The sequence below is a fragment of the Rhineura floridana genome, chromosome 3 (genome assembly GCF_030035675.1).
Source record: "Rhineura floridana isolate rRhiFlo1 chromosome 3, rRhiFlo1.hap2, whole genome shotgun sequence".
Classification (NCBI taxonomy): Eukaryota; Metazoa; Chordata; class Lepidosauria; order Squamata; family Rhineuridae; genus Rhineura; species Rhineura floridana.
Genome location: NC_084482.1, coordinates 214321441 through 214333778, shown reverse-complemented (window position 1 = coordinate 214333778; position 12338 = coordinate 214321441).

The window sequence follows — 12338 nt, the reverse complement described above, 5'->3', positions numbered from 1 at the left end:
GCTTGTCCTTGCACCCTCTCTGCATCCCCTCCGCTTGTCCTTGCACCCTCTTTGCATCCCCTCCGCTTGTCGCACCCTCTTTGCACCCCCTCTGCTTGTCCTTGCACCACTCCAGAGAGGGTGAAAATTGGGAACTGGCAAGAGACTAGGAGGTAGGTGCTGTCTCATACTTCTGTTTGTGTGTTTTGCTTCAGTTATGTGCCTCTCATAGAGCGACTCTCACTAGGCAGCAAGAGATGACTACCCCAAGCAACTAATTTGGGGCACCATGCAACAAATTATTAGCTATTTTAATTTTTGGTTGTTGTATATTTACTGCCAGGAAGAGGTACTTGTGAGATTTTCTGCCTCAAATGCCAACATAACTTCTCAAGCTATGGTACTCTGACCTTGACTTGGGGGCAGGGCACCATTTGCTCTTCTGCTTCAAGTAGCAAAATGTCTTGGGCTGCACCTGCTTGCAGTCATTTCACATACTGGACAACTAACATGGCTTTTTGGTGAAGGGCAAGAGAGAATAAGACTGTTATCTCAAAAACAGTTGTGCTTGAGGAAAAGATGGCAAACATATGTAGAACTGAACTTTTCTGCAATAATATAGACATTTGCATAGGGTATTTTTTTTCTACTCATGGAATATTAAATCTTTAAGTCCTAAATCCTTTGTCATCCCCTCCCCCTTGTGCACACCCTTTACACTGTCTTTCTCCCTATGCATGTAGGTCAATATGACAACTGGTGTAGTTTGGGAATTAACAGAATGAGAGCTGAATTACAACTCAAAAAAGAACTTCCCTGCTGGTGTCTGCTACTGATGTGGGGGGCATTTTGTTAGGGAGAAGTGATGAGAGGGGGTAATTTGCTGCTGAAACTTTTTATCTGCAACCCCTTCCCTGGCCACTTTCCCCTAGCTGATGGAGGTCAATAAGGAAAAATATGGGGCATTGCACTGGTAAAGTGGCAGGCATGGAAAACAGCCCCTTCCATCTATCTCCTACTTCACCTACCCAAATGCACCCCAGCAAATGCTTTGCACATTGACAGCACACATTTATTTTATTTATTTATTTTATTTAATTACATTTCTAGACCGCCCTATAGCAGAAAGCTCTCAGGGCGGTGTACAACAAATAAAATCACAATTAAAATATGAGCAAGTGTGGAAAAAATATATATATATAGTACAATTATAAAACATTAATAAAATTGCCATTGAGATTTAAATTAAGATCATATTAAGTTTAGAATGTTAAATTAAAATATTTAAAAATTTACAAAATTTAAAAAGCCTGGGCGAAAAGGTAAGTTTTTACCTGGCGCCGAAAAGATAACAGAGAAGGCGCCAGGCGTATCTCGTCTGGGAGGGCATTCCATAGTTCGGGGGCCACCACCGAGAAGGCCCTAGATCTAGTTGTTGATCTCCGGGCCTCTTTATGGGTTGGGACCCGGAGAAGGGCCTTCGACGTCGAGCGTAGTGAACGGGTAGGTACATAGCGAGAGAGGCGCTCCATCAGGTATTGCGGTCCGATGCCGTTTAGGGCTTTATAGGTAAGAACCAACACTTTGAATCTGGCCCGGAAACATATCGGTAGCCAGTGCAGCTGCGCCAGGACAGGTGTTATATGGTCAAATTTCTTTGTCCCAGTGAGAACTCTGGCCGCAGCATTTTGCACTAGCTGAAGTTTCCGAACCGTCTTCATAGGTAGCCCCACGTAGAGTGCATTACAGTAGTCCAATCTAGAGGTTACCATAGCATGGATAACTGAGGCAAGATGCTCCTTGCTCAGATAGGGTCGTAGTTGGGCTACCAGCCGGAGCTGGTAGAATGCATTCCGTGCCACCGAGGCTACCTGAGCCTCAAGTGACAGGAGCGGATCTAATAAGACCCCCAAACTACGTACCTGTTCCTTTAGGGGGAGTGTAACCCCATCTAGGACAGGTCGAACGTCAACCATCTGGGCAGAGGGTCCTCCCACCAACAGCATCTCAGTCTTGTTAGGATTGAGTTTCAGTTTATTAGCTCTCATCCAGCCCATTATCGCGGCCAGGCAGCGGTCTAGTACATCAACAGCCTCACCTGACGAAGATGAAAAGGAGTAGTAGAGCTGCGTATCATCAGCATATTGCTGGAAACGCACTCCAAAACTCCTGATGACCTCACCCAGCGGCTTCATATAGATATTAAAAAGCATGGGGGACAGAACTGAACCCTGCGAGACCCCATATTGGAGTACCCAGGGACTCGAGTAATGTTCCCCCAGCATCACCTTCTGGAGACGATTCCCGAGATAGGAGCAGAGCCACCGCCAAGCAGTGCCTCCCACTCCTAAATCCGTAAGTCGCTCCAGAAGGATACCATGGTCGATGGTATCAAACGCCGCTGAGAGATCAAGGAGAACCAACAGAGTTACACTCCCTCTGTCTTTCTCCCGACAGAGGTCATCATACAGGGCGACCAAGGCCGTTTCTGTACCAAACCCCGGCCGAAAGCCCGATTGAAATGGGTCTAGATAATCAGTTTCATCCAAGAGAGCCTGGAGTTGGCGAGCGACCACACGCTCTAGAACCTTGCCCAGGAATGGGACATTTGCTACTGGCCTATAGTTGTCCAAATTATCAGGGTCCAAGGATGATTTTTTTAGGAGCGGTCCCACCACCGCCTGTTTCAGGCAGGGTGGGACCACTCCCTCTCGTAAAGAGGCATTAATCACCTCCTTGGCCCAGCCGGCTGTTCCATTCCTGCTAGCTTTTATTAGCCATGAGGGGCAAGGATCCAGAGCAGAAGTGGTCGCCCGCACCTGTCCAAGCACCTTGTCCACATCCTCGAGCTGTAGCAACTGAAACTCATCCAATAAAACAGGACAAGACTGTGCTCTGGACACCTCATTAGGATCAACTGCTACAATAATGGAGTCAAGGTCCCGGCGGATGTTCATGATCTTATCACGAAAGTGTCGCGCAAACTCATTACAGCGGGCAATTGATGGTGTTATTGCGTCCTGGGGACCAGAGTGTAAAAGTCCCCGGACAACTTTATAAAGTTCCGCTGGGCGGTTAAGGGATGACTGAATAGAGACAGCAAAGTATTGCTTCTTTGCTGCTCTCACTGCCTTCACATAGAGTTTGGTAGAGAGCTTCACAAGTGCATGATTACAGCCGTCGGGAGTTCGCCTCCATTTGCACTCAAGCCGTCTCCTTTCTTGCTTCATCACTCTTAGCTCCGGAGTAAACCAGGGAGCCAATTGAGCTCTGCAACGGAGAGGGCGCACCGGGGCGATCGTGTCAACTGCCCGGGCCATTTCCATATTCCACAGCATGGCCAGGGTTTCGACAGGACCGTCAATTCTATCAGCCGGAAAATTCCCTAGAGCCATCAGAAAACCCTCAGGATTCATTAGTCTCCGGGGACGGACCATCTTAATTGGTCCTCCACCCTTGCAGAGGGGAGAAAACAGTGTGAGTCTAAACCTTAATAGGCGGTGATCTGACCATGACAAAGGAATAGATGAAAAATCCCTCACTCTCAGATCACCATCCCCTAATCCAGTGGCAAAAATCAAGTCCAGAGTGTGCCCCAACACATGCGTAGGGCCAGTAACAAATTGAGACAGCCCCATGGCTGTCATGGAGGTCATGAAGTCCTGAGCTGCTCCAGATAAAGCGGCCCCAGCATGAATGTTGAGATCCCCCAATACCAAAAGTTTGGGGGAATGCAACAATAGATCCGAGACCACCTCTGTCAGCTCAGTTAGGGAGGCTGTTGGGCAGCAGGGTGGACGGTACACCAACAGAATTCCCAGTCTGTCTCGCTGACCCAACGTTATGTGCAGACACTCTAGACCATTAGCCATCTGGATAGGGTGCCTAACAAGAGGGATGGAACTTCTATAGACCACAGCGATTCCCCCTCCCCGACCCTCGGATCTACCCAGATGCTGAACCGAATACCCAGGTGGGCACAACTGGGAGAGATTAATACCTCCCAGATCGCTCACCCAGGTCTCGGTAATACATTTAGTTGCTTTTCTGGTATTTGCTGCTGAAAGTGTAGTTCCATGCTGGGTGCAGCTGGGACGTTCTGAGTTCATATCTTACCACAGCCATGAACTCACTGGATGACCTTCTGGCCACACCCACACCAGACATTTATGCCACTTGAAATAGTCATGACTTCCCCCAAAGAATCCTGGCAACTGTAGTTTGTGACGGGTGCTGAGTGTTATTAGGAGACTCCTATTCTCCCGACAGAGCTCCAATGTCCAGAGTGGTTTAACAGTCAGCCCCTCTTCTCAGACAATTCTGTGACTGGAGTTCTGTGGGGGGAATTGGGGTCTCCTAACAACTCTCAGGACCCTTCACAAATTACACTTCCCAGGATTCTGAGATCATGACTGTTTAAAGTGGAATAAATGTCTGGTGTGGATGTAGCCTTAGTGGGTCATTTTTCTTTCCAGCCTGCCCATCAATCATATGGACATTAAAAAAATCTGGACTATTATAAAAGTTAGAATTTTATTTGAAACACCTTTCAACACTCAAAAAAGGACTGTCAGTCATTAGAGCAGGATGACAATGGAACCAATTACCTAGGGAAGTGGTAGGCTCTCCAACATTGGAAGCATTCAAGAGGCAGCTGGACAGCCACCTGTCAGGTGTGCTTTAACTTGGATTCCTGCATTGAGCAGGGGTGTGGACTCGATGACCTTAAAGGTTCCTTCCAACTCTACTGTTCTATAATTTTCTGTTAGCTGAGACATCTCTCTCTCTCTCTCTCTCTCACTCACTCTCTCACTCTCTCACTCACTCACCCACTCACTCAGCCACTGAGCATTCCATAACAGAGCATGCTCAGTACTCATTTGGGCTGTTTTGGGAGTCATCCCCTTTCTGTTTTCTCTCTCACTTTTTTGTATTCTGCAACACTTGGGGTTCCCTCTTGCCCACTAATACTCCTTATTATGTGTGGTATGGATGGTGATACCATGGCTACATAAGCAACAACACTTCCAGCCTGAGCTTCAGGAATAGAGGGAATGACACTCTGACCAGTTTAAGTGGTTAGTATTTAAATCTGATTGGAAACTGTTCCATTTGATACAAGGTGGCTATTAAGCATGACCTAAAAGCTGCAACTCCAAGCATACTTACTTGGAAGTAATTCCCATAGCAGTAAATAGGATTTACTTCTGGGAGTATAGAATCAATCCGTAAGAGTCTCCCAGTAGACTCCATACATGTAAGCGCATGGCTTTCCCCCAAGAATCTTGGGGACTGTAGTTTACTCCTCACAGAGCTACAATTCCCAGCACCCGTAACAAACTACAGTTCCCAGGATTCTTTTTGGGGTGGTGATGGAAATGTGCTTTAAATCTGTCATGTGTATGCAACTTTGGTGAGATAATAGCTGAAGGTAATCAGCCCAAAATGATAACAAATAATCAGTAGGCATTCCCAAAGAGTGGGTAAAAAAAAGTGAGAATTACAGAGGCAAACACAGAATGCAGTTAATCAATAAAGTATTCCAAGAGAGAGGAGACACCTTTGTCTCTGCTCTCTCCCTCCTGAGCCATGAGGGCAACTCCCAAACCTGAGTGTTGCGCCTCCAAGTTAGTTAGAACTAGGTATGCATTTCCTATCTACTATGTATTTCTATAAATGAAATAGCTTTTCTTATTTTACTAAGTCTTAAGTCTCAGTGATCTCAGTGCAGGGTAAAAGCCTGCCACTTAGGTAAACGCACACATTTGCACACACACATCTCAGACTGTTGACAATCTCTGCTAATATCTATACAAATTTATATAACATGCATCACCTGAACTCACATGATCTAGAGTTACCTTAGATCTTGCAAGATTTGCAAATGAGAAGCAATAGGGTTTTATATTAGTTCTGATTGTCTATTGGGCTATCATAGGGTATGTATTTTTTGCCTTTTCTATGGCAAAAACTCCAACTTCAGTGGAATTTATGTGATGTGTTCTAATCATTTGAATTTGGCTAATGAATGCTTTATTCTTTCATCAGAACTTAGCAGTAGTACTAAAATACTAATAAAAAAGGGAAAGAGAAAAAATACTTTACATACATCATTCAGCTGTATTGTTAATTATAGATATAGATATAAAGGATAAACGGCATTTTCCAAGCTTGGCATGGAATGCTTGTCATACAGAATTAATTTGAAATGCTGCATTATCATAATCATCATCTTTTCAGGACAGACAAAAGAAAGTCCTTCACACAGTTAATTGAGGAATTCACTCCCACAAGCGGCAGTGATGGCCACCGGCCTGTACGGCTTCAACAGCGGATCAGACAAGTTCATGGAGGAAAAGGCTATCTGTGGCTACCAGCCATGACGGCTGTGCTCTGCCACCATCGTCATAGGTTCTGCACACCAGTTGCGGAAGGCGCAGGAGGGGAGGGAGGCTCTTGCGCTCAGGTCCTCCTTGGGGGCTTCCCGGGGGGGCGCTGTGAGAACAGGAAGCTGGACTCTAGCTGGGCCAGGGGCCGCATCCAGCAGGCTCGCCTTACGTTCTCCTTCGTGTAAACTTTTCCTGGACAGCCTTTTTATTAAACTTGTGCACAAGATTTTATTTTTATTTTTTCACGTGTAGGAGGGACACAGTCCAGAAAGATGCTGAGCCCCTTTGCCCCTTGGTCCTCTGTGAGAAACAGCCAAGGGGGGTTCAGCTGGTGTGCTCTTTAATGGTTAATAACGACAACAAAAGAGCAGCTGTTCCTAGAGCAGACGGGGAGGTTGCCATAGATCCTGGACCTGATGTTAACTAACAGGGATGAATTGGTCACGGGAATTAAAGTGGTCAGTACCTTGGGGGAAAGCGACCACGTAATGCTGGGATTCGTGATTCTGGGGAAAGCCAAAGAAGAATATAGTCAAACATGGACCTTGGATTTCAGGAAAGCCGATTTTAGCAAGCTCAGGGAAATGATGGGTAGGATCCCGTGGCTAGATAGACTAAAGGAAAAAGGAACCCAAGAAGCGCCGGAGTTCATGAAGAACGTATTACAAAAAGCACAATTGCAAACAATTCCAAAGAGGAAGAAAAACGGAAGAAATCAGAAAAAGCCAATGTGGCTACACGGAAGACTGGTGGAGGAGGTAAAAGTAAAAAAGAGCATGTATAAAGAATGGAAGGAAGGACGCATCACCAAGGAAGAGTACCGACGAGCCGCTCAGGGTTGCAGGAATAGCGTAAGGAAAGCTAAAACCCAGAATGAGCTGAGGGAAGCGAGAAACAACAAAAAGGGGTTTTTCAAATATGTTTGAAGCAAGAGAAAGACCAAGGAAACGGTGGGACTGCTGCTCAATGAGGATGGCAAAATGTTGACAGATAACAAGGAAAAGGCAGAACTGCTCAACGCCTATTTTGCCTCCGTTTTCTCCCAAAAAGGGAACAGTGTGCAACCTTGCATCGGTAGCAATCTCAGTAAGGGGTCGGGATTGCAGTTCGAGATTGATAAGGAGATAGTCAGGAAATACCTAGTTAACCTAAATGAGTTCAAATCTCCAGGGCCTGATGAACTGCATCCCAGAGTATTGAAGGAACTTGCGGATGTACTCTCGGAACCTCTTGCCATCATCTTTGAGAAATCCTGGAGAACGGGAGAGGTGCCGGAGGATTGGAGACGGGCAAACGTCGTCCCGCTCTTTAAAAAGGGTAAAAAAGAAGATCCGGGGAATTACAGGCCAGTCAGTCTGACTTCAATACCACGAAAGATATTAGAACAGATAATAAAAGAGTCCATTGGCAACTATCTAGATGACAATGCTGTGATTAGTAGGAGACAGCAAGAAAAAATCCTGTCAAACTAATCTCATCTCTTTTTTTGATCGGGTCACTAGCCTAGTAGATGGTGGAAATGCTGTAGATGTCATCTATCTAGATTTCAGCAAAGCGTTTGACAAAGTCCCCCACGACCCTTTGATTAGCAAACTGGTCAAATGCGGACTACATGGAAATACTGTCAGGTGGATTCACAACTGGTTGGAAAACCGTACTCAAAGAGTGGTCGTCGGTGGCTCTGCTTCGGACTGGAAGGAGGTTTCGAGTGGAGTGCCACAGAGTTCTGTCCTGGGGCCGATACTCTTCAACATTTTTATCAGTGACTTAGATGATGGGGTGGAGGGAAGCCTTATGAAGTTTGTGGATGATACGAAACTGGGAGGGATAGCTAACACAATGGAAGACAGGAATAAAATCCAAAGGGACCTGGATAGACTAGAAAATTGGGCTGAAATTAATAAAATGACATTCAATAAAGACAAATGCAGGATTCTGCATTTAGGCCACAAAAACAAAATGCACGGGTAAAGGATGGGAAATACCCGGCTTAGCAGTAGTGCGTGTGAGAAGGACCTTGGAATTGTAGTGGATCGCAGAAGAGGGCAACCAGAATGATCAAGGGGATGGAGCGACTCCCTTACGAGGAAAGATTGCAGCATTTGGGGCTTTTTAGTTTAGAGAAAAGGCGGGTCAGAGGAGACATGATAGAAGTGTATAAAATTATGCATGGCATTGAGAAAGTGGATAGAGAAAAGTTCTTCTCCCTCTCTCATAATACTAGAACTCGTGGACATTCAAAGAAGCTGAATGTTGGAAGATTCAGGACAGACAAAAGGAAGTACTTCTTTACTCAGCGCATAGTTAAACTATGGAATTTGCTCCCACAAGATGCAGTAATGGCCACCAGCTTGGATGGCTTTAAAAGAAGATTAGACAAATTCATGGAGGACAGGGCTATCAATGGCTACTAGCCGTGATGGCTGTGCTCTGCCCCCCTAGTCAGAGGCAGCATGCTTCTGAAAACCAGTTGCCGGAAGCCTCAGGAGGGGAGAGTGTTCTTGCACTCGGGTCCTGCTTGCGGGCTTCCCCCAGGCACCTGGTTGGCCACTGTGAGAACAGGATGCTGGACTAGATGGGCCACTGGCCTGATCCAGCAGGCTCTTCTTATGTTCTTATGTTATGCAAGTTGAACATGACCCAGCAGTGTGATGCTGCGGCAAAAAAGGCAAATGCGGTTTTGGGCTGCATAAACAGAGCTATAGTTTCTTTGCTGCCTCTATTGCGTCTGTGGAGTGCTGTCCCAGGAGGCTGTTCCAGGTGGTCCGAAGCCTGGTCGGTCCAGTTGCTCAGGAACCCTTGGAACAGTCAAAGGCCTCCTGTGACTTATTAGCAAAACACTTCGCCGATAAAATCGAACACTTACGGAGCTCGATCCCGTGCGCCGTGGACACAGTGGATGAACCAGAGTTGGCCAGTTGCATACCGGTAAATAGGGATCGGTTTCGGCTTCTCCCTTCTGAGGAAGTGGACAAGGTGCTTTCATCTGTGAAGCCAACCACTTGTCTTACTGATCCTTGCCCTTCATGGCTCCTTGTGAGCTGCGGAGAGAAATTGGGCGAGGGGATCAAAGCGGTGGTAAACGCATCCTTGAAAGAGGGTGTGATGCCATCAGCCTTCAAGGAGGCAATTGTAAAGCCCATCTTAAAGAAGCCCTCCTTGGATCCCCAAGTATTTGATAACTTCCGCCCAATTTCAAATCTACCATTTTTGGGCAAGGTCATTGAGCGAGTGGTGGCCAACCAGTTGTCAGCACACTTGGATGAAACGGATTATTTGGATCCATACCAATCGGGTTTCAGGACTGGTCACGGAACTGAAACAGCCTTGGTTGCTCTGGTAGATGATTTGAGGAGGGCATTAGATAGGGGAGAATCCACCTTTCTTGTCCTCCTCGATCTCTCAGCGGCTTTTGATACTGTCGACCACAGTATCCTTCTGCTTCGCCTGGAGAGATTGGGAATTGGAGGCACTGTATTACAGTGGTTCCATTCCTTTCTCTCCGACAGGTACCAACAGGTAGCATTGGGGGAGGAGGTATCAGACCCTTGGCCTCTCAATTGTGGTGTGCCACAGGGCTCTATCCTCTCTCCCATGCTGTTTAACATCTATATGAAGCCGCTGGGGGCAATCATCAGGAGATTTGGGCTGCAGTGTCATCAATATGCGGATGACACTCAGCTCTATCTCTCGTTTAAATCTTCACCAGAGTTGGCTGTGGAGACCTTGTCCAAGTGCCTGGAATCCGTGAGTGGATGGATGGGAAGGAACAAGCTGAAGTTGAACCCTGATAAGACCGAGGTACTACTTGTGGGGGACAAGAGAAGGTTGGGTGACATTGACCTGAAGTTCAACGGGGTGAGACTACCCCTAAAGGACCAGGTCCGCAGCCTTGGGGTTGTGCTTGATTCCAGGCTGTCCATGGAGGCTCAGATTTCAGCAGTGAGCCGGGCAGCCTGGTACCAACTACACCTCATACGAAGGCTGCAACCCTACCTTCCTATTCACCAGCTCCCACTAGTGGTACATGCCCTGGTCACCTCTCATTTGGACTACTGTAATGCGCTCTACGTGGGGTTACCCTTGAAAACGGTCCGGAAATTGCAACTGATACAAAATGCGGCGGCTCGACTACTTACGAATAGTCGCCGCCGAGATCACATCACACCAGTGTTGTTTGACCTACACTGGCTATCAGTTGTTTTCCGAGCCCAATTCAAGGTGTTGGTATTGACCTTTAAATCCCTACACGATTTCAGCCCAGTTTATCTCACGGAGCGCCTTCAACGCCACCGATTATGCCGCCCGACAAGATCGGCCACACAGGGCCTTCTCTCAATCCCGCCAACAAAAACAGCTAGATTGGCGGGTACTAGAGAGAGGGCATTTTCAGTGGCGGCCCCCACTCTTGGGAACTCCCTCCCACAAGATCTCCGGCACGCCTCTTCCCTAAATGTGTTTCGGAAAGCCTTAAACACCTGGCTCTTTCAGCAGACCTTCGGGGTATCCGGGGAGGGTTAATTGTTATAACTGTAATGCCTCCTGCCCAGTTTTAATATTGTTGCAGATGTATTGTTTTATATTGTATTATTGTATTTTATCTATTGTATTTTAACAATTTTGTAAGTCGCCTAGAGTGGCCATTGGCCAGATAGGCGACGAAGAAATTAAATTTATTATTATTATTATTATTATTATTATTATTATTATTATTATTATTATTATTATTATTATTATTATTATTATATTCCGCATTAGTCAGGCCTCATCTGGAATACTGCGTTCAGTTCTGGGCGCCTCATTTTAAGAAAGATATAGACAAGTTAGAGCGGGTTCAGAAGAGGGCGACGAGGATGATAGCCGGTATGGAGAACAAGTCTTATGAGGAAAGATTGAAGGAACTTGGCATGTTCAGTCTGGTGAAGAGAAGGCTGAGGGGTGACATGATTACACTCTTTAAGTACCTGAAGGGCTGTCACATAGAGGAGGGTACAGATTTGTTCACTGCTGCTCCAGAGGGTAGGACTAGGTCCAATGGTTTTAAGTTACAGGAGCGTAGATTCAGACTGGAAATTAGAAGGAACTTCTTGACAGTAAGGGCAGTTCGGCAATCGAACCAACTGCCTAGGGAGGTGGTGGGATCCCCTTCGCTGGATGTCTTCAAGCAGAGGCTGGACAGCTATCTGCGGGAGATGCTCTAGCTGTGGATTTCCTGCTGTGAGCAGGGGGTTGGACTCGATGGCCTACAAGGCCCCTTCCAAATCTATGATTCTATGATTCAAAATAAAAAATAAATGTACTGCCTTCAAGATGATTCCGACTTATGGTGACCCTATGAATAGGGTTTTCATGAGAGGCAGGGACTGGCCCAAGGTCACCCAGTGAGCTTCATGGCTATGTAGGGATTCGAACCCTTCTACTACCCGCTGTGTGTGTGTGTTTAGTTTTAATATTGTTTTAGGCTACTTAGATGTGAAGCAGCCAAGGCCAGCACCTTGTAGGCATTTTTTAAAAAAGGAACTGAAATGTAATTGTAGGGATTACTTTTGAGAAAAAGCAAAGTAATCAGTTACTTTCAGAGCAATTGTAATTGTAACTGTAATTACTACTTTTCGGCCAAGCAATTGTAACTGTAATTTATTACGTTTTAAAAGTAATCTTCCAAGCTCTGGTAGTTTCTATCTTTTTTTTTTTAAAAAAAGGGAGATGTAATGTGAGTAGGAATTCAAGTGAATTAGAAGCAGTTGTATGGGGAATCAGTTGGGGGTGGGACCAGTAGGAAAACGAAAGTAGAGCTCTTGGTTATGCTGCAACAGACTGTTCAGTAAAGTTTGTCAGTGTTTGGAGTTCATTTCAACGCTTGCAAATATTACAGTAACTACCTCCACCTAGTGGTTGAAGGCAGAAAGAGCTCTGTTTGATTTTGCAGGGACTTCCAGTTCTCTGTGGCTACTCGTTACAGTACTTTGA